Genomic DNA, 22,322 nt, shown 5'->3' with positions numbered 1-22,322 from the left:
GTGGAGTCATAGGGGTAGGGATGCAGCCAGGATGCCACATAGAATGTTGGGATGGGGGAGGTGTTCAGGGAGGTGCTAAAATGGATTTCTCCATTGACTACAAAGGGAGGTGAGCCCATGCCTATTGAACCTGTAGGTCCACAAGAGTCTGCAACAACTGTTTGCTGCCAGAAAAGCCCCATTATGTCCTGGTGCAGCTCCCTCCTCTTCCTGCAGGACTCCTGGGGCCTTTCCCCATCCGCTCTTTTGTTCTTCATACAGTCTGAAATATTCACCCTTCAAAACTTCTGCTTACAGCCTGATGCAGCACTGCCTTGCAGGATTTCACTGAACATGTAATCCCAAGTCATCTTCTTTCTCCTCCTTACCTGGGTTAGGCATGCCGCGGGTGTGGAGGGGGAACCTGTCAATGCTGCAATGGCAGCAGCTACAGATAAAACACACAGAGGTGTTATTGTCAGTATAGTCGCAATGGAAAGTGAAAGTTAAGATTCAGAACTCCCTTCCCTTGCATCCCTAGTTTTAAACAAGACCTGCTTATTGACACTTCAACCTTGGAGTGCTTGTGCACAACACCGCTCTTCAGTCCCAGCCACGGTGAGTATGGCCCACCAGGGCAAGCAGAGTGAGCAATGAGTAGAGAATTGTTCAGTTGTATGAAACATGAGTATACGGCCATTGCACTGAATACTGGCACTATTTTCCACAGGTGCTGGTGATTTTAGTTGATCTCTCACCCCGGAGAGTAACAAAGGCAGAGAGAGCTCAGCAGCTACTGGTGTCCTGAAGCTGCCTGGGCCTGTATGCTGCTAGCTTGTTTACTGCAGTGGTGCCAGCTGAATCCATCATGCAGTGGCATGGGAAAATGTTCTACTGTGGAGGAAGAAATTAGGCTGCCATCCCTAGAAACATTCAGGGGAGGAGTGCAGAGTAGCTCCGTTCATCGAGATCTCTCATGAGGATTCAAGGGACATCCCTGTGTACATAACCAAATGCTCTAGATGCCCTCCTCCCACCTAACTTTACAGGGGAATGAAAAGCAAATAATAACTCTACCTCTGTTTGTAGTACCACTACCTCTTCTAGTATGAGTAAACTACTGAAAAGTCAATAGCTATCCTGCTACTTTGGGGTCAGGCATCATCAGTACATTTAACTATTTTAATGGGAAATGCATTCACATGCTTATCCAAGTTTCCTTCCTCTCCATCAGGCTTGCCCATGCTCAACTGCCAGGACTGTGATGGAATCTCTGCCATGGAACTGCCTTGCAGCATAGCTGGACCCCACAGTTGCATGTTTCCCATCCTCCTCCTCCTCCTCGCTGGTTACTCCAGGGACCTGTAACTTGTGCTCCTTGGAGGTACCCATAGTGGTATGTGGGGTGGTCGTGAGGTCTCCACTAGTATGCCATACTGCTCGTTGTAAAAGTGGCAGGTCTGCAGCTCAGCACTAGATAGACTGTTGGCCTCACTGGTCTCCTGCCTGCTGTAGTTTCTTGGCTTTCATGTGGCACTGCTGCTGGTCCCTGTCATAAGAACATAAGAATGGCTATACTGGGTCAGACCAAAGGTCCATCTAACCCAGGGGTGGCCAACCTGTAGCTCCAGAGCCACACGCGGCTCTTCAGAAGTTAATATGTGGCTCCTTGTATAGGCACTGGCTCCGGGGCTGGAGCTACAGGAGCCAACTTTCCAATGTGACGGGGGGTGTTCACTGCTCAACCCCGGCTCTGCCACAGGCCCTACCCCCACTCCACCCCTTCCTGTCCGTCCATCCCCCCAGCCTGTAGTGCCCTCGCTCCTCCCCCCCGAGCCTCCTGCACACCACGAAACAGCTGATGGGGAGGTGTGGGGAGGTGCTGATCGGTGGGGCTGCTGGTGGGTGGGAAGCGCTGGGAGCGGGGTGGGGGAGCTGATGGGAGGCTGCTGATGTATTACTTTGGCTCTTTGGCAACGTACATTGGTAAATTCTGGTTCCTTCTCAGGCTCAGGTTGGCCACCCCGATCTAGCCAGTGCCAGGTGCCCCAGAGGGAATGAACAGAACAAGTAACCATCAAGTGAACCATCCCCTGTTGCCCATTCCCAGCTTCTGGTAAACAGAGGCTAGGGATACCATCCCTGCTCATCCTGGCTAATAGCCATTGATGGACCTATCTTCCGTGAATGTATCTAGTACTTTTTTGAACCCTGTTATAGTCTTGGCCTTCACAACATCCTCTGGCAAGGAGTTCTATAGGTTGACTGTGCGTTGTGTGAAAAATACTTGCTTTTGTTTATTTTAAGCCTGCTGCCTATTAATTTCATTTGGTGGCCCCTAGTTCTTGTGTTAAGAGAAGGAGTAAATAACACTTCCTTATTTACTTTCTCCACACCAGTCATGATTTTATAGACCTCTATCATATCATATCATAAGTCATCTCTTTTCCAAGCCGAAAAGTCCCAGTTTTATTAATCTCTCCTCATATGGCAGCCGTTTGTACCCTTAATCATTTTTGTTGCCCTTTTCTGAACCTTTTCCAATTCCAATATAGCTTTTTTAAGATGGGGCGACCACATCTGCACACAGTATTCAAGATGTGGGTGTTCTGTGGATTTACATAGAGGCAATATGATATTTTCTGTCTTATCTAGCCCTTTCCCTAAGGATTCCCAACATTTTGGTTGCTTTTTTGACTGCTGCTGCACATTGAGTGGATGTTTTCAGAGAACTATCCACAATGACTCCACTCTCTTTTTTGAGTGGTAACAGCTAATTTAGACCCCATTATTTTATATGTATAGTTGGGATTATGTTTTCCAATTTGCATTACTTTGCATTTATCAACATTGAATTTCATCTGCCATTTTGTTGCCCAGTCACCCAGTTTTGAGAGATCCTTTTGTAGCTCTTCACAGTCTGCCTGGGACTTAACTATCTTGAGTAGTTTTGTATCATCTGCAAATTTTGCTACCTCACTATTTACCCCTTTTTCCAGATCATTTATGAATATGTTGAATAGGACTGGTCCCCATACACCCCCTGTGGGACACCACTATTTACCTCTCTCCATTCTGAAAACTAACCGTTTATTCCTACCCTTTGTTTCCTATCTTTTAACCAGTTACCAATCCATGAGAGGACGTTCTCTCTTATCCTATGACTGCCTACTTTGCATAAGAGTCTTTGGTGAGGAACCTTGTCAAAGGCTTTCTGAAAATCTAAATACAATGTATCCACTGGAGTCCCCTTGTCCACGTGCTTGTTGACCCCTTTGGAGAATTCAGGTAGATTGGTGAGGCATGATTTTCCTTTACAAAAAACAGGTTGACTATTCCCCAACAAATTATGTTCATCTATGTGTCTGACAATTCTGTTCTTTACTATAGTTTCAGCCAGTTTGGCCAGTACTGAAGTCAGGCTTACCGGCCTGTAATTGCCGGAATCACCTCTGGAGCCCTTTTTAAAAATTGGTGTCACATTAGCTATCTTCCAGTCATTTGGTACAGAAGCTGATTTAAATGATAGATTATAGACAACCATTAGTAGTCCTGCAATTTCACATTTGCGTTTCTTCAGAACTCTTGGGTGAATACAATCTAGCCCTTGTGACTTATTACTGTTTAATGTATCAATTTGTTCCAAAATCTCCTCTAATGACACCACCTGGGACAGTTCCTCAGATTTGTCACCTAAAAAGAATGGCTCAGGTTTGGGAATCTCCCTCACATCCTCAACCGTGAAGTCTGATGCAAAGAATTCATTTAGCTTCTCCGCAATGGCCTTCTCATCCTTGAGTGCTCCTCTATCATCTCGATCGTCCAGTGGCCCCACTGGTTGTTTAGCAGGCTTCCTGATTCTGATGTACTTAAAAAAAAAAATTGCTATTACTTTTTGAGTCTTTGGCTAGCTGTTCTTCAAATTCTTTTTTGGCCTTTCTCATTATATTTTTATACTTCATTTGCCACAGTTTAAGCTCCTTTCTATTTTCCTCATTAGGATTTAACTTCCACTTTTTAAAGGAGGCCTTCTTGCCTCTCACTGGTTCTTTTAGATTGTTGTTTAGCCATGGTGGCTCTTTTTTGGTTCTTTTACTATGTTGTTTAATTTGGGGTATACATTTAAGTTGAGCCTCTATTACGGTGTCTTTAAAAAGTTTCCATACAGCTTGCAGGGATTTTACTTTTGCCACTGTACCTTTTAATTTCTGGTTAACTAACTTCCTCATTTTTGTGTCGTTCCCTTTCTGAAATTAAATGCTATAGTGTTGGGCTGCTGTGATGTTTTTTCCGCCACAGGATTGTTAAATTTAATTATATTATGGTCATTATTACCAAGCAGTCCAGCCATATTCACCTTTTGGACCAGATCCTGTGCTCCATTTAGGTCTAAATCAAGAATTGCCTCTCCTTTTGTGGGTTCCAGGATTAGCTGCTCCAAGACGTAGTCATTTAAGATGTCAAGAAACTTTATCTCTGCATCCCTTCCTGAGATGATATGTACCCAGTCAATATGGGGATAGTTGAAATCCCCCATTATTATTATTGAGTTTTTTATTTTAATAGCCTTTCTAATCTCCCTGAGCATTTCATAGTCACTATCACCATCCTGGTCAGGTGGTCTGTAATATATCCCTACTGCTATATTCTTATTATTGAAGCATGGAATTACTATCCATAGAGATTCTATGGTATAGTTTGGTTCATTTAAGATTTTTACTTCATTTGATTCTACACTTTCTTTCACATATAGTGCCACTCCCATACCAGCACGACCTGTTCTGTCCTTCCAATATGTTTTGTGCCCTGGTATTACTGTGTTCCATTGATTATCCTCATTCCACCAAGTTTCTGTGATGCCTATTATATCAATATCCTCATTTAATACAAGGCACTCTAGTTTGCCCATCTTATTATGTAGACTTCTAATATTGGTATGTAAGCACTTTAAAAAATTGTCACTTTTTAACTGTCTGCCATTACATGATGTAATTGAACGAGACTTTTTTTCTTTTGACTGTTTCTCATTAGATCCTACCTGTATTTTATCATCTTCCATCCTCTCCTCATTAGGACATAGGGAATCTCCATTTATAGATCCTCCCCAAAGGGATGTCTGAACCATGTGCTCATCCGCATCTGTCAGCTTTCCCCCAGCCCTTAGTTTAAAAACTGCTCTATGACCTTTTTAAGTTTAAGCACCAGCAATCTGGTTCCATTTTGGTTTAGGTGGAGTCCATCCTTCCTGTATAGGTTCCCCCTTTCCCAAAAGTTTCCCTAGTTCCTAATAAATCTAACCCTCTCCTCCCTACACCATCATCTCATCCACACATTGAGATCCAGCAGTTCTGCCTGTCTAACTGGCCCTGCGTGTAGAACTGGAAGTATTTCAGAGAATGCTCCCATGGAGGTCCTGGACTTCAATCTCTTACCTAGCAACCTAAATTTGGCCTCCAAGACCGCTCTCCTATCCTTCCCTATGTTATTGGTACCTACATGTACGACAACCATCAGCTCCTCCCCAGCTCTACACATAAGCCTATCTAGATGTCTCGAGAGATCCACGACCTGCGCACCAGGCAGTCAAGTCATCATGCAATTCTTCCAGTCATCGCATACCCAACTATCTATATCATATCCCTTTGCCTGCATCCCTTGTGCAATCTGCTCGTAGATGTCAGTGTTTCAATGACTGCTTCGTAGCTGTGCTGGCAGAGCCTCTTCCCCCCGCAGGCCCAGGAGATCCACTATCTCCTGTCTACTCCAGGCAGGAACACAGCTGGAGTGTGTATCTGGTGTGATTGGTAGGGCAGTTGCACACAAGGGAAAGCTACTAGATGTGATCACCAAGCTAGGCAATCAGGAAAAGGCACTTCAAACATTTGTGGGGTTTTAAAGGGGGATGTGGGACTTCTGGACTCCATGAGCCCAGGCAGCACTTGCGACCAGAGTGATCAGTGTTGGGTATTGGAGGACAGCTGTTGGAGGACTGTGCGTGTTGGTATAGGTCACACAGTGTCTACACTTGTGCTACATCAACCTCAGAGTATTCACCATGGCTCAACACCATTTGGGGAGGTAGTTTTACTGTATCACTCTAATAGGGCACTTACATGAGATGAAGAAAAATGTAAGTGTAGACACATATACAGCTAGTTTGACAGGAGGTAGCTTACATCAACCAAACTTTGTAGTGTAGACCAGGCCTTAGAAAGATTTTTGTAATATTTAATCTAAATCTCCCTTGCTGCAGATTAAGCCCATTCCTTCTTGTTCTACCTTCAGTGGACAAGGAGAACAATTGATCAATATCCTTTTTAGAACAGCCCTTAACATATTTGAAGACTGGTAGTAGGTCCCTCCTCAGTCTTCTTTTCTCAAAACTAAACATGTGCCCCCCCACCCTTTTTTTAACCTCTTTCCTCATATGTCAGATTTTCTAAATGTTTTATCATTTTTGTTGCTTTTCTCTGGACTCTCTCCAATTTGTTCACATCTTTCCTAAAGTGTGGCACCCAGAAATAGACATAGTACTGCAGCTGAGGCCTCATCAGTGTAGAGTAGAGAGGGACAGTTAGCTCCTGGGTCTTACATATGACGACACTCTTAATACGCCCCAGAATTACATTTGCCTTTTTTGCAATTGCATCACATTGTTGACTCATAGTTAATTTGTGATCCACTGTAACCCCCCAGATCCTTTTCAGCAGTACTATCATTGTGTCAGTTATTACCCATTTTGTATCTGTGCATTTGATATTTTCTAACTCAGTGAAATACTTTGCACTTATCTTTATATACTTTACCTTATATATTATAAACCTAGGTCTTCCCACCACCTACATGTTCCATCCTTTGTAAGCGGAGACAAGCCTTTGCAAATATACATAATTGAAAAATTTTAACTTCACCTAGTTGAAATTTCTTTCAGAAGTGTTTCAAATGTACATGCCAACTGTGCCAAGCTGCAATAATACAGAATTTAACATCCTTAGTAAACAGTATTTAGTTCCCGCACTGTGTGCACAGTGGTAGGATTTAAGATGTCAGAGGCTGTGAAGTGCAGACTTTAAGTTGTTAGAAAAACATATCTGCCTCATGCATCATATGGGCAGAATAGTGGGGCAGAGTTGAAGCTGTTTTATGACTTTAACTGTCCATTTCCATACTTTTTGGCCTTTTCCCCCGTTAAAGTTGGTGTTCAGATAGGTATTTTATAAGGCACGAATCACATAGATTAGATAGAGGTGTAAGCAAATACCCTTAACTTTTAATTGCTTGCTTTACTAACAGTTGTTGTTTTAATCTATAATACTTACAAAGCATTATGTTCGTAGCTTTAAAAAAAAAAAAAAAAAAAAGGTTGCTAAGAATTGCTGTGTGACAGGAGTCCATATGACTTTGATAATGCCAGCATTAGGCTATGCAGGGTTTAGACCTTGATCCTCTCCCTACATAGATAACTCCTACTTTTCTGCTCCCCAGAACCCAAGCACCTCCCCACTCCACTGCCTGCCACATGTTTACACAGGCTAGATATTCTGCAGCAAAGCCCACACCTCCCAGCACTTCCCCGTGGCTCCTTGTTTCCCATTTCCCCCTTTTTCCCAGACTGGACCCACCGGGACACAGAGAGGCTGCTTTGAGTTAGGCTCCAAGGCCTATCAGAATATGCAAGGATTATAATATATTATAGTGCTGTGTGGGTCCCTTCTTTCAATCCAGCTCTATCCACCTTTCTTAGGCCTAGAGCCTACTGAAGGCTTCTTCAGTATGTTCTGTCCATCTATTTCTAGCAGCCATACTGAAGGACAAAGGTCTGGTATATCATGTCAATATTCTCAACTCCCTTGTGTGGCCTCTTTGGTGCTTCTCTTGCCTATCATCCCTTTCCTCTGCCATCAGTCGCACTACTGGGTAAAAGCTTTGTCACTGCTGATCCCATCCTCTCAGCTTCACTTCTGAGTGGCTGCCTCTTCATTGTTGCTCCAGCCTGTGATGATCCAACCATCTCAGCCCCAGTACCTGGCAGCAGTCTCTTCAGTGCTGTTCCTGTCCATCCACATCCATCTGCCCTTCTCCACCCCACTGTAGGATCCCTCTACATTGCTAGGTCTCAGACAAAAGGGAAAGTAGGTGAGTTTCTAAATGAGGTTTGAATAAACATTGCAAGGCAGCTGAGACACTAGGTCAAGGTTCACTGATATTGCTCCCATGCATTATCATTTTGCTGATTTCAGTCAGTCAATGGAAGAGAATTCTGTGGGGGGGAAAGTAAGTGGCAGGTAGCCAGTAGAACTTGTGTCTTTTTGTTGCTGGATTGGTGACTTTTAAACAGTATAACAATATCTAGTTTTCATTCCCTTTCCAAGAGCCTACTTCCTTCCCTCTGGGACCCAATAGAGCTTTTAGTGGTTGTCAGAACTCTAGTAATGGATGCAGCCTACAAGGTGTCTCAGAACTACTTGAAATACAAGGGCCTATAGCTGGCACTGGGGGGAGAGGGGGAAGGAGAGAAGGGGCAAATTCATGGCTATTGAAAGCTTGGGACTAGCAAAGAAAATTGAGTGAGGAGGAGATGAAAGGACAAAAGGATAAATTAAATGAGGGAGGTGATTAACCCTATTGTTTTAGGCAGAATCTTTGTGGAAGAATCAATGGGCTTTTGGTAGATGGGGTTAATCATTGATTTTTATCTGTGTGCAGAAGGTAAGTAGCAATGAAGGCATCTCCCTCTCCTTATAGGGCAAAGAGCTCAAGCATAGAATCCTGTAGAGAAGGGAGAGAACACCTGGGGGGGAGGGGTGTGTGGAGAAATCCTTCTATCGTTAAAAGAACATGGGGTTTTCAAACCAGCTCAGACTATGTTCATTAGTCTGTTATCATACCTTCAATAATGGATAGTAGCTGTTTCTTCAGAAGAAGGCCCAATCGGACCCAAAAACCTCAGTGCATCCATCTACTTCTTTACATGCAGAAAGAATTCCTTCCTGATCTCCAGGAGGTACTCACTTGGTGCCCTGAAGCCTGATAACAGAACCCTCACCTTACCTTGTTTATATTTTTCATGGAAAATTTCAAACATATTACACTTCAGCATATACAGAAATATTACAGATGCTGAATAAAAACACCTTTTGGGTTAGGAAAAACATACCATAATAAACACAATGAGAAAAGTGCATGGAACAAGGAAAAGAATTTACAACGTAAGGAAGATAAAGGGGTAGGAATAGATTCAGAATGTTCTCTAGAAATCCTTAGCTTGTGACAGTGTGTCTGTGAGGGTGGGCCATGGTTCATCCAGATTCCGTATTCCTCTTGCCGACCGTTATCTAGGTAGTAGTCAGTCCAGGATCTGATGTTGCAGTCGGTCTGTACCTGGCATTCCATCTGCAAGTATAGTAACACCGTTGTTTGTCACCCATATTTTAAGGGGTAATTAGGTCTGGGCTCACTGCCTACAGTTCCAAGTTCAACCACTGAATTATTTGTTTACTATTTTTAATTTAATAAATTTTTGTTTCATTTCCCTAGAGATTAGTCATCTTTCCAGTGATTCAGAGGTGGGAGGGTCTTACAGGTGATAGATACTGAGTTAGGTTGAGCCTTTACCACATGTGGCATACCTTTAATGCTGCAGCTTCTAGCTATGCAATAGTTTATGTTACCGCAGCTGGATTGAATGTTAAGACCAGTATGCCATAGCTGTGAGTCTACTGCTCAGATCTCTACCGGTCTCTGGCTTATGTCTGTTTTATTTATTTTCCTTTACTCATGGGGTTTGAGCTTAGGTCTCTTGTGGCCTGTGGGAGGTGAACATCACTCCCATCCTGGAGTGTATGTATTTTAGCGTGAGTGCCGGCTGCTGTTAGATAACAGGGTTGTGTCCTAGGCCTCTTGGTTTCCTGCACCGGGAGGCCGGGACTAGTGCCTTTCCAGCAAGGCCACATCTCTGGGTGGTTGAGTGTTCCCTTTCCATAAGCCAGTGGATGGGAGTGGGAGATCTAAAGGATCCGAACCCATTGTCCCATTTTAAAATCCCTGCGTGACACCCAGTTCAGTGGTTGAACCAGAGGTGGCTGGTCTTGGGTGGAGAGTGGCAGGGTACAGCCTGATCTGGTGAGACTCTGTTTGGGATCTGTTGGATACAACAAGCCGTGTGGCTGTTGGAATAAATGTCAGACTGGGTAGGTGGCTAGTGAGGAGGCTTCTGTGTCTGAGGTATGGATGCATTGGAGGAAGCAACAGCGGTCGGCCTGACACCAGTTGGTGGACACAGGCAGGCTTGGAAGTAGGGTGCTGTCTGGGGAGAGGAAACATTGGTTTCCCTGGGTGGGACCTGCAAAGTCAATCCTCCTGTGTGAGTCGTGTGAGATTGTGGGTGAGAGCCCCTGGGGGAGCAGGACTCCCTTGCAGGACCCTCACTCAGAGTGCATTAGTAAGTGCCCCTTCCTCCACCTTGTTAAAAATACCTCCAGGGGTGTGTGTGTGTTTGACTTCTGTATTGCTTTATTTGGGAAGAATAAACCGCCCTGAGCTGATCCGTTCAATGGAGAGGCTGCTATGGTTAAACTGTACAGAACATGGGAAAGGTTTGAGATGTCTAAGCATTCCCCTCTTGAAAAGGCTAAGAAAAAAAAAAGAAGAGCTTTGCTCTACAGGTTGGGTATGACTGCAAAGGAGCCGGATCGGCAACAGACTGAAACAAGAAGCCGCTTCTCAAGCTGTAAATGTAGCTATTTCTCAAGCTGTAAGCTTCTGAAAAGGAAGCTGAGGTAGAAAAACTCAGCTCCCAGCAGGCTGCTGCAACAGCCCAAATTGCTAACTTGACAATGCATCTTAACCCGTTAGAATCCTCAAGTGCAGGAGTTGAATGGTAACTTCCTGAAAAAGAAGAAAGAAATATATGTGCTGTCAAAAAAGTTACAAGGCTCTCAAGCTGCAACTAGAGAGTTAATTAAAGGTAAAGACTATAAGACAAGGAACATCTATGAACCTTAATGTATGTGATCAAAAGATAAGAATGTTGAAGCAAAGGTTGCAGCGTAGGCAGGGTGTCATTAAGTGCCATAAAAACGGACCTCTTAAGAGTGCATGAGTCTGGTACATCTATTGACTTGGATGGGAGTGACAGAAAGAGAAATGTTTCATTCTTAGTATACCTAGAAGGAGGTAGTATCTGTTTCCTCCTCCCACATCAGCACCACAGGAACCCCATTGGGGGTCTAGGGAAATTCAAGCCACTCTCCGATTGCTCCAATAACCACTACTGTGGTTCATTATGGACATGGCAGACCCTTGGAAACAAGGTATGAAATCCACACCCTGGGGCTGGAACAGGTGTGAGCTATGAGCAAGCACATGGGCCCCCTTTCTAAAGAAAATGCATTAGATTGGCTGGCAAAGCTTAGTGTGACTGCCAATTTAAGTTTAGAAGACAGTTGTGTTGGTAAAAGAAAGTATGAGTGCAGATGAGTTTGGGGTCCTACCTACAGAGGTTCAGATGGGTTGTGTTCAGGAATCTGTAGAAATTTATTGCTTTATTTGCCATTATGAAGCTGTACTACCCATACAGAAGTCTTAGGGGCAAGATGTACTCTGACAAACAGAGGATCTCAGAAAGACCACAGAAATTTCTTGCCAGGAAATGATTGCCATATTGACTTACAGGTCAGCTTCCGAGTTCTGTAGAACATCCCTGAATTCTGGGAGATGTTTGTTCAGGGTTTGCTCCCTGCAATTAAAATGACCATGGCACCTGCCAAATCCCAGAGTAACTAGTCTCAAAGAATTGGAAACCAGAGCTCAAGAAGCATATGAACTATATAGGGAAGCTTACCCTAGCAGCAATAACCTCCCAGGACACACAGCAAGTGGCTGCCATAAAAGGTGGGAATGATGAGAAGGCTAGTTATAGAAAGAACAGCAAAAATAGAGATCCTGACTATGGGTTTAAGATTACCCTTGTGGAGAAACTCTGCAAGTACTAGCCTGTAGAACAACTAGATGGTCTGCCAACTTGAACCTTGCTGAAAAAGCTAGCACAGGATGAGGGAGAGGATTTAACAGGGGAGAAGGTGGTCCCTTGAGAGGAAAGAGCACCACCCCAAAGCTCCCTCTGAAGCCACCGAGCTCTCCCTTCCCCATTGCATGTAGCCACTATTGTAAATGATAGGTGGGGAAGGCCGGCAACTAACATCTGTCTGAGAGGGGAATTTGGTAACATCAAGCAGAAAACGCTGCTGGACACTGGGGCCACAATGAGTATGATTTGCACAAAAGCAGTTCCTTCAATAAAACAGCTACCATTACAGAAATCAAGGTACTTGAAGGATATAACAGGAAGAAAAGTCTAGTGCCCTTTTCAGAGCCAACAATTTGGATAACTGAGGCACTGATCACTGAAGCTTTCTTTGGTTTCCAGAAGCTTGATGGACAGCTTCAGGGAGGGATGTGTTGAGGCATGTGAAAGTAAAGTAGAATGAATTAAAGAAATGTTGTATGTTCCTTTAAGCAGGAATGAGGAATGTTGAGATAAAGTTGTCGGGAAGAGGAACATTAAGGTATTGAACAATGGGTCCACTTACGCTGATGGTGGGACATTAACAGGAGATTGGTGAGAGTTAATAAGGACATGAGATGTGTGTCTAGCCCCAGGTAAATTTATCAGTTCTGCTTCCTTTGTAATCTTGTTAATTTCGTGCCCCTTTATCTGTATAAATAAGGTGGTTTGAGCCTTGTATGGGGCTCACATTTTCTGGGTTTATTAGCAGAGCGCTTTTGCTAATAAACAGAGTGGTCTGACAAATTGCGAGTCCTGAGTCTGACTTTGGGAAGATCCACTATGACATCCAAGCGCCTGTCAATCAGAGGCTTGTTAAAGGCCAGGGTGAAGGAGGAGTCATTATACCATCAGTGCATTGAGTGTACTCTCAGGGTGCCTACCAAACTCAAGTTGCCAACATGGGAACCAGACATCCTGGAAATCACTAAACAAATACTTGCAAGTATTTGCAAAGAATAAGTTAGACTGTGGATGTATTGATGTGGAGATTATGGTGGAAGGATCCTTGGCCTCAGCGCCAGTACAAATACTGGAGAGAGGCCCCAGGAAGAATTGGGAGCACCATTGATGCTTTGAGATCCCAAGAAGTTCTGGTAGAGACAAACAGCGTGTGCAATGTGCTGATTTGGCCAGTGCTTAAGTCTGATCAATCAATGTGAAGGCTCACAGTTGATTACAGAGCTCTCAGAGTGTCGCCTTGCATGGCACCTGTTGTCGCCAAGTTTCCAGAAATAATGTCTACCATTGAAGGTGGGGCTGGATGGTTCTCGGTCATTGATATCACAAATGTGTTCTTTTCTATACCACTGCATAAAAGTGCATGGTAGAAGTTTGCCTTTACATTGGGCCATCAGCAGCTGACTTTTACGAAAGTAGTGCAAGGTTATCACAATGCGCCCACGATATGTCATCTGCATGTTACCAAGATGTGGAGAAACCTAGTCCACAAGGACCGGGTTATCAGCTATGTGGATTATATATTGGTGGCTACAAAGACCAGGGAGGAGAACTTGCTTGTTTTGAGTGAGGTCCTGAACATCCAAAGAACGGGCTTCCTTGTTAGCCTGCAAAAAGCCCAACTTGTACAGCAGAAAGTCACTTACCTTGGAGTCGAGCTCAGAGTTGAAGGGCAACGTCCAGATACCGATTGAATCATAGATTCATAGATTATAGGACTGGAAGGGACCTCGAGAGGTCATCGAGTCCAGTCCCCTGCCCGCATGGCAGGACCAAATACTGTCTAGACCATCCCTGATAGACATTTATCTAACCTACTCTTAAATATCTCCAGAGACGGAGATTCCACAACCTCCCTAGGCAATTTGTTCCAGTGTTTAACCACCCTGACAGTTAGGAACTTTTTCCTAATGTCCAACCTAGACCTCCCTTGCTGCAGTTTAAACCCATTGTTTCTGGTTCTATCCTTAGAGGCTAAGGTGAACAAGTTCTCTCCCTCCTCCTTATGACACCCTTTTAGATACCTGAAAACTGCTATCATGTCCCCTCTCAGTCTTCTCTTTTCCAAACTAAACAAACCCAGTTCTTTCAGCCTTCCTTCATAGGTCATGTTCTCAAGACCTTTAATCATTCTTGTTGCTCTTCTTTGGACCCTTTCCAATTTCTCCACATCTTTTTTAAAATGCGGTGCCCAGAACTGGACACAATACTCCAGCTGAGGCCTAACCAGAGCAGAGTAGAGCGGAAGAATGACTTCTCGTGTCTTGTTCACAACACACCTGTTAATGCATCCCAGAATCATGTTTGCTTTTTTTGCAACAGCATCACACTGTTGACTCATATTTAGCTTGTGGTCCACTATAACCCCTAGATCCCTTTCTGCCGTACTCCTTCCTAGACAGTCTTTTCCCATTCTGTATGTGTGAAATTGATTTTTCCTTCCTAAGTGGAGCACTTTGCATTTGTCTTTGTTAAACTTCATCCTGTTTACCTCAGCCCATTTCTCCAATTTGTCCAGATAATTTTGAATTATGACCCTGTCCTCCAAAGTAGTTGCAATCCCTCCCAGTTTGGTATCATCCGCAAACTTAATAAGCGTACTTTCTATGCCAATATCTAAATCGTTGATGAAGATATTGAACAGAGCCGGTCCCAAAACAGACCCCTGCGGAACCCCACTCGTTACGCCTTTCCAGCAGGATTGGGAACCATTAATAACAACTCTCTGAGTACGGTTATCCAGCCAGTTATGCACCCACCTTATAGTAGCTCCATCTAATTTGTATTTGCCTAGTTTATCGATAAGAATATCATGCGAGACCGTATCAAATGCCTTACTAAAGTCTAGGTATACCACATCCACCGCTTCACCCTTATCCACAAGGCTCGTTATCCTATCAAAGAAAGCTATCAGATTGGTTTGACATGATTTGTTCTTCACAAATCCATGCTGGCTGTTCCCTATCACCTTACCACCTTCCAAGTGTTTGCAAATGATTTCCTTAATTACTTGCTCCATTATCTTCCCTGGCACAGAAGTTAAACTAACTGGTCTGTAGTTACCTGGGTTGTTTTTATTTCCCTTTTTATAGATGGGCACTATATTTGCCCTTTTCCAGTCTTCTGGAATCTCTCCCGTCTCCCATGACTTTCCAAAGATAATAGCTAGAGGCTCAGATACCTCCTTGAGTATTCTAGGATGCATTTCATCAGGCCCGGGTGACTTGCAGGCATCTAACTTTTCTCAGTGATTTTTAACTTGTTCTTTTTTTATTTTATCCGCTAAACCTACCCCCTTCCCATTAGCATTCACTATGTTAGGCATTCCTTCAGACTTCTCGGTGAAGACCGAAACAAAGAAGTCATTAAGCATCTCCGCCATTTCCAAGTTTCCTGTTACTGTTTCTCCCTCTTCACTAAGCAGTGGGCCTACCCTGTCTTTGGTCTTCCTCTTGCTTCTAATGTATTGATAAAGTCTTCTTGTTTCCTTTTATTCCCATAGCTAGTTTGAGCTCATTTTGTGCCTTTGCCTTTCTAATCTTGCCCCTGCATTCCTGTGTTGTTTGCCTATATTCATCCTTTGTAATCTGTCCTAGTTTCCATTTTTTATATGACTCCTTTTTATTTTTTAGATCGTGCAAGTTCTCGTGGTTAAGCCAAGGTGGTCTTTTGCCACATTTTCTATCTTTCCTAACCAGCGGAATAGCTTGCTTTTGGGCCCTTAATAGTGTCCCTTTGAAAAACTGCCAACTCTCCTCAGTTGTTTTTCCCCTCAGTCTTGATTCCCATGGGACCTTACCTATCAGCTCTCTGAGCTTCCCAAAATCTGCCTTCCTGAAATCCATGGTCTCTATTTTGCTGTTCTCCCTTCTACCCTTCCTTAGAATTGCAAACTCTATGATTTCATGATCACTTTCACCCAGGCTGCCTTCTACTTTCACATTCTCAACGAGTTCCTCCCTATTTGTTAAAATCAAGTTTAGAACAGCTTCCCCCCTAGTAGCTTTTTCAACCTTCTGAAATAAAAAGTTGTCTCCAATGCAGTCCAAGAATTTGTTGGATAGTCTGTGCCCTGCTGTGTTATTTTCCCAACATATATCCGGATAGTTGAAGTCCCCCATCACCACCAAATCAATCTGAACTGCAAATTACCAGCTCCCAGGGACATAACTGAGATCTCGCCTGGGATTGGTAGGCTTTTCTTGGGATTTTATATACGATTATGCAGACCTTGCATGCCCCTTATACATGCTGCTCTGCAAGGGACAAGAGTGGTCCTGAGGAGAAAGAATATGAAGCAGTGTTTAAGCTAAAACAGGCCTTAATGCAGGCTCCTGCATTGGCCTACCCTCAATTGGTTAAGGTGTTCATATTACAGCTTGCTACCACTGAGAAAGGCATCAATCTAGTTACAGGCAAGTCTCATCTTACGTGGGGGTTCCGTTCCACGATTAGCGCGTAAAGTGAAAACCGCATATAGTCAAAATCACATTGAGTTGAATGGCGGGCAGAATCGCCCGCACTACAAGTACAGTATTAAAATTGTTGGGTTTTTTTGTTTTTGCCGACCGTGTAAAGCTGAAATAGCTCATGTTAAATGCGCGCAAGATGCAACAGACCTGTATTATGCAGTCAAGTGGCACCAGCATGAAGCTGTTGCATACAGTTCAAAACAGCTGACTGAAGTGGAACAGCGTTGTATGCCCTGTGAAAGAAGCTTTGGCCATCAAACCTTGTATGGTCCATCAAACACTGGAATACATAATTGGAATGGCTCTGGTGGTGCTTCAGACATCTCACATGCCAGTCAGGTACTGTACATCTTATCTGGGAAGGCAAATGAGGGCTGGGTGTCCAATCCCCATCTTGCAGGTTGGACTCTATGCTTGTTAAACCGGGAGGTTATGGTGGATAAAGTGCAGTCTCGGTCTACTGTACCGTTTGCTCTATTGTTAGAAGGTGAAGACCACGAGTGCCTGCTTCCATTGGAGGAGACTAATACCATCTAGTCCCCATTCCAGCTAGAGACCTCATATGAAGTAGCTAAAGCAGTGGGCCATGACATATGGGTCATCAGTGGGAGTGGTTTCCATCTAAAAGCCCCCCCCCCCCATACAGGTTATGCTGTACTCCAGGTAGCAACAGATAGGGTTTTGCAAGGCATTGTGTTGCACCATTCTGCCCAGGCAGCAGAAATTGTTGCCATAGTAGCTGCATTGGATGCTGTGGACAGAGACTCTGTGATAATGATTTGCTTGGATTCTGACTGGGTCCTGAGGGCCCTCATTTACTGGATGATGGTGTAGATGGCTCATGGCATGAACACTGCAGACAAGCCAGTTACTCATGCCAAATATCTTATTCATGTATGGAAACTTGAAGGCAGGAGAGCTCTGACTTTCCTTTTTAAGGTATGGGCTCATTGGAAGAACATGGCAGAGGTATCCATGCTTAACAGGGTGGACAGCCTATTTAAAGAGGCAGCATTAATGGGCCCAGACACGTTGTGGGTAAAATTGGACAATATGTGCTCACTGCAACCTGCAGCTGTACAGCAACAACTTGATATTTTGCAGATACAAAAGGACAAAGATTCAGGATCTACTCTCTAAACATTGTCGTAGGGGGGTACCAAATATTTGAACATAAAGGTGGACTGGTAATGGTAAATTGAGCAGAGGTGAAAGATGACCTTCCAATATTGGTAGTTCTGGGTTGCCTACGTAAGGAACTTCTAAATTTAGTGGATCAACAAGGTCATTTTGGCATCAAGAAGACAGTAAAAAGGCCAGACATCACCAGGGATGTAGAGTATCATATCTGGAATTGATTGGCATATGTGCAGAACCCAGACTATCGGGTTAGGAAGGGAGTAGTCCTCCATCAGCCCATCAAGGGTTCCTGGCATTGGGTCCAGGTGGACTACATTGGCCCACTACTGCACACAGAGCAGGGAAACTACTTGTGGTAGTGGATCCATTTTCCATGTGGGTGGAGACCTACCCTTTGAAAAATACTGCAGCCACCACCGCACACTTTCCTGGTATGGCCTTCTGGAGGTCATTGACTCTGACCAGGGGCCCCACTTTGTGGGTGACCCGGTTAAGAACATTTACCTTGCACTTCTCAAACACCATCTCCACATCACTGGATATCCCCAGAGCTTGGGGATTGTTGAACTGACCAATAGGATGATTAAAACAGCATTAAGGAAGATCATAGAGCCCATGGGAAAGAATTGGGATAAAAAAAAGCTACCCTTTATCCTAATGGCCATCAGGTCCTCAATAGGAGCACATTGATTTACACCCCATGAGATCTTTATGGGCCAGCCAATGAGGACTCCTGAGATGTGGTGGGGGGAGTGGGGGCACCACCTGATAAGTATGGGAAAAGACTGTCTAGGAAGGAGTACGGCAGAAAGGGATCTAGGGGTTATAGTGGACCACAAGCTAAATATGAGTCAACAGTGTGATGCTGTTGCAAAAAAAGCAAACATGATTCTGGGATGCATTAACAGGTGTGTTGTGAGCAAGACACGAGAAGTCATTCTTCCGCTCTACTCTGCTCTGGTTAGGCCTCAGCTGGAGTATTGTGTCCAGTTCAGGGCACCGCATTTTAAAAAAGATGTGGAGAAATTGGAAAGGGTCCAAAGAAGAGCAACAAGAATGATTAAAAGTCTTGAGAACATGACCTATGAAGGAAGGCTGAAAGAACTGGGTTTGTTTAGTTTGGAAAAGAGAAGACTGAGAGGGGACATGATAGCAGTTTTCAGGTATCTAAAAGGGTGTCATAAGGAGGAGGGAGAGAACTTGTTCACCTTAGCCTCTAAGGATAGAACCAGAAACAATGGGTTTAAACTGCAGCAAGGGAGGTCTAGGTTGGACATTAGGAAAAAGTTCCTAACTGTCAGGGTGGTTAAACACTGGAACAAATTGCCTAGGGAGGTTGTGGAATCTCCGTCTCTGGAGATATTTAAGAGTAGGTTAGATAAATGTCTATCAGGGATGGTCTAGACAGTATTTGGTCCTGCCATGCGGGCAGGGGACTGGACTCGATGACCTCTCGAGGTCCCTTCCAGTCCTATAATCTATGAATCAGCCCCAGGTACAAATAGACCAGTACATAACCCAGCTGTTGGTTAAAATTAGTGATGCTCAGAAGGAGGTAGCTACCCAATTAAAGCAGAACATATGTCAAATGGACAAAAGGCTGAATGCCAACCTTAAATTTCATGAATGGCAGGTTGGGGATAAAGTTTCATTTCAATTCTACTCAGAGAAACATCACCCTCTGAGTCCCAGCTAGGTAGGGTCTGTAGTTATAACCAAGAGGGCCAGTCCAACAACGTATCAGGTCGAGTTAAAATCTGGCAAGAGATGGTTTTTAAATGGTTCCATTTGTCCCAACTAAAGGAATGGAAGGGTGGTGTTGAGCCATAATCAGTATCAATAACTGAAATCTCTGCTCTGTCTATTCCAGGAAAATCATCCAGCCACCTGGATTGGAAAATGTTGCATGTTAATATTATTGTTTGTTAGGTTTATAGACTCTTATTGTAAATAAGAACAATACAATGGCTGGGAGATGGGATACACCTGTAGGGGTTTATGAATATAATTATGAGTTGTTAGAATCCATGTATAATGAAACTGATGATTATGATGAAGATGTGGTGGATAATCCTAAGGGCAGAAGTATACTGATGAATGAAGCTGTCTTAAAAGGGATGATAGTGGTATATGCCTATGTGGATACAGGCTATCGTTATCTTGTATGGGCAGAAAAAGGGGTAACACTTGGTTAATGGCCTTCACAGCAGATGAACAGAAGCATGAGCTCATATTAGATAAGGAGGCACAAATTAAATCTAAGGAAACGAGGGGCAATTGTTCATGGCTCTTTGATGACCCTTTCCTAGATGGGTGCTCTAGGTTGATTGAGGCTTGGGAGCTGTCCAAGTGTCTGTCCATCATAAGTGACCTCCCTCTACAGGTAAAACCTGGGGATTTAAGTGTAATGGTTTCAGTAGGCATCGGTAATGTTAATCACACCTTTATAAATGCTCATTTGTATTTGCCATCAGGTCATTATCTAGCAACTCTGAAATGCAGTCATTGTATAGAATCATGTGTTAGTAATTATAATGCCAGTATCATGAATGGGTTTTGTAAAAAAATTTACAGAATGTAAGTTTCCCTGTTGTATGTATTGTGAATGCTTGTTACCTGTGTCATTTGATGACACTGACTGGGTTATCACAAGTCTGTATAGAACTAAGGTCAGTGTAAAGGTATCTGTGGTACCTTGACCATACCCAAGTCCTATTGGACCAGTGGTGGTCAAACAAAATGTTAGAAAAGTACTGATGATAAATCCAGTCTATTCCATCAAAAGGTTAATAGTGCCTCTACAAATTTCCATGCACAATGTTAACCAAGGAGGTTTTGCACACACTGCACTTCTAATTGTGGGATGGAGTGGTGGTTCCATCATCCAACTCTCTCATAAGGAAACCTGGGGATACCTTAGCTAAAATATTAGGAGGGGTTGGAACTGGACTAGGTGTGTTAAATACTATAGATGACTAGCTGATAAAATAGGAGCTTTGGGCCATGATGTAGCCTTTTTATCACACCCTCTTACTACCTCCTTAAATAGGATTAGTGAGATTGAGTATCATATAGCCAATTCCTGAATTCGCATCCAGGAAACAGGTCACCTCAACATCATATGGGCCTTAAACATTCTTCAGTCTAACAGCTCCCTTGCTTTAGCATGTGTGCAAGTACAGCAATGGAACCTAGATGTGGCTAAGTCCATTGTGAGGGTTGGCCTGAATGGGCTTATTCCAGCGGAGATAAAACATGTTGTGGAACTATCTCACTCCTTTTGAGCAAGAGCACCAAGGGTGGTGGAAGTTAATTAACTTCTTACCGCCACCACAACCATTCAATAATTGCTTATGTGCTGACCTTAAAAGCAGCAAACAAGGAATGGGTTTACCCTTTTAGTGCCCATAGGCTAAAATGTGGGACAAGCTGTACTTATTCCTATGGCTATCAGCAAATGGGTCCATCGGAAGGGTGAAGAATACCACACTGCGAGCCTCCAGCCTTGCCTAGAAGAAGAGGCCTAGGCTACACTTGTAACACTGAAGTTTTGGAAGGATCCCATGTATGTTTACATGCCCAAAAAGGAATGCGTCATTATAAAATGCACTCTTCAGATTTTAATCACTCCTCCGTTGTGCTCACAAATGTCCATTGTTTATGCCTAAGGAGTTGGTGCAGTGAGTTTACTGTAAATAGTTATTATAAAATTACACATGACCCCTCCATCAACCTTTGTCTGAGCTCCATCTTTTCCTTCAAGGGTTGTGAGAGAGACTTTGTCTGGCATGACATCACCACCAAGACTATAGATGTACAGTATACTTTATACGACCACTTAGATCCAGTCCACCTTGGAGCAAATATAGCAGCCCTAAAGCAACTCATGTTCCACACAGAAATGAAAGCTCACTTAAAGCAAATTGAGAAGGAAGGGAAAGATTACTGACTGTATATCGTGCTTCTAATCAGATTAAGCGGGTGTAAAAGCAAATAAAAAATGAGACTGCTTCTAGTCAGTGGTGGGAGAATCTATTTGGGGGACTGGAAAACTTTAATGTATGGATTATTATGTTACATCCTATTATTGTGGTCCCAATCATCCAATTTGTAATCATTGGATACTTGATCTGCCTCGCTGGATCAAAAGAAAAACATCTGTACCTATAGCTTCTGTGTCTTTATCATCTTTCAAGTTAAGTAATGTCTATGGAATGTGATGGTTAAAGTTCTATGGGTATCCCTTTGCCGTCAAGGAGGGGCAATGTAAGGTGTTCCATGTCATTTGGTGTAAAAGAGCGGGAAGACCACTGGGTCTAAAGTCACGTGGTATGGCTGAGAGAGAGACTATATAAGGGGAGAACACCAGAAACGGTGCTGTCCTTCTGAGCAGCAGCCCGTGAGATACATGCATTGAGAGCCAACGTACCATCAAGAGAGCTTATTTGATCTCCATCCAAGGTGCTCCATAGCTGTGGTTCATCCAGATTCCATATTCCTCTTGCCGACTTTTATCTAGGTAGTAAGCAGTCCGGGATCTGATGTTGCAGTCACACAGCCTGTCCACGTCCAGAGGTCCATCTGCAAGTATAGTAACACCGTTGTTAGTTACCCATATTTGTAAGGGGTAATTGGGTGCAGGCTCAATACCCTCAGTTCCAAGTTCAACCACTGAGTTTTGTTGTACTATCTTTTGTTTAATAAAT

General features: G+C 43.6%; 1 long non-coding RNA gene across 1 annotated transcript in view; it reads right to left on the bottom strand.

Moving 5' to 3' along the window:
* Positions 1-7,229: 7,229 nt before the first annotated feature.
* Positions 7,230-22,322, bottom strand: part of LOC128838645 (uncharacterized) — a 31,441-nt gene continuing 16,348 nt past the window's right edge. The window contains exons 2-3 of the long non-coding RNA XR_008445226.1: positions 22,046-22,197; positions 7,230-9,372 (exon numbers count right to left, since the gene is read on the bottom strand). This is a non-coding gene — a long non-coding RNA (uncharacterized LOC128838645). The remainder of the gene's footprint in view (positions 9,373-22,045; positions 22,198-22,322) is intronic.

This window comes from Malaclemys terrapin, chromosome 1 (assembly GCF_027887155.1).
Source record: "Malaclemys terrapin pileata isolate rMalTer1 chromosome 1, rMalTer1.hap1, whole genome shotgun sequence".
NCBI lineage: Eukaryota > Metazoa > Chordata > Testudines > Emydidae > Malaclemys > Malaclemys terrapin.
This window is presented reverse-complemented; position numbering and strand designations above follow the sequence as displayed.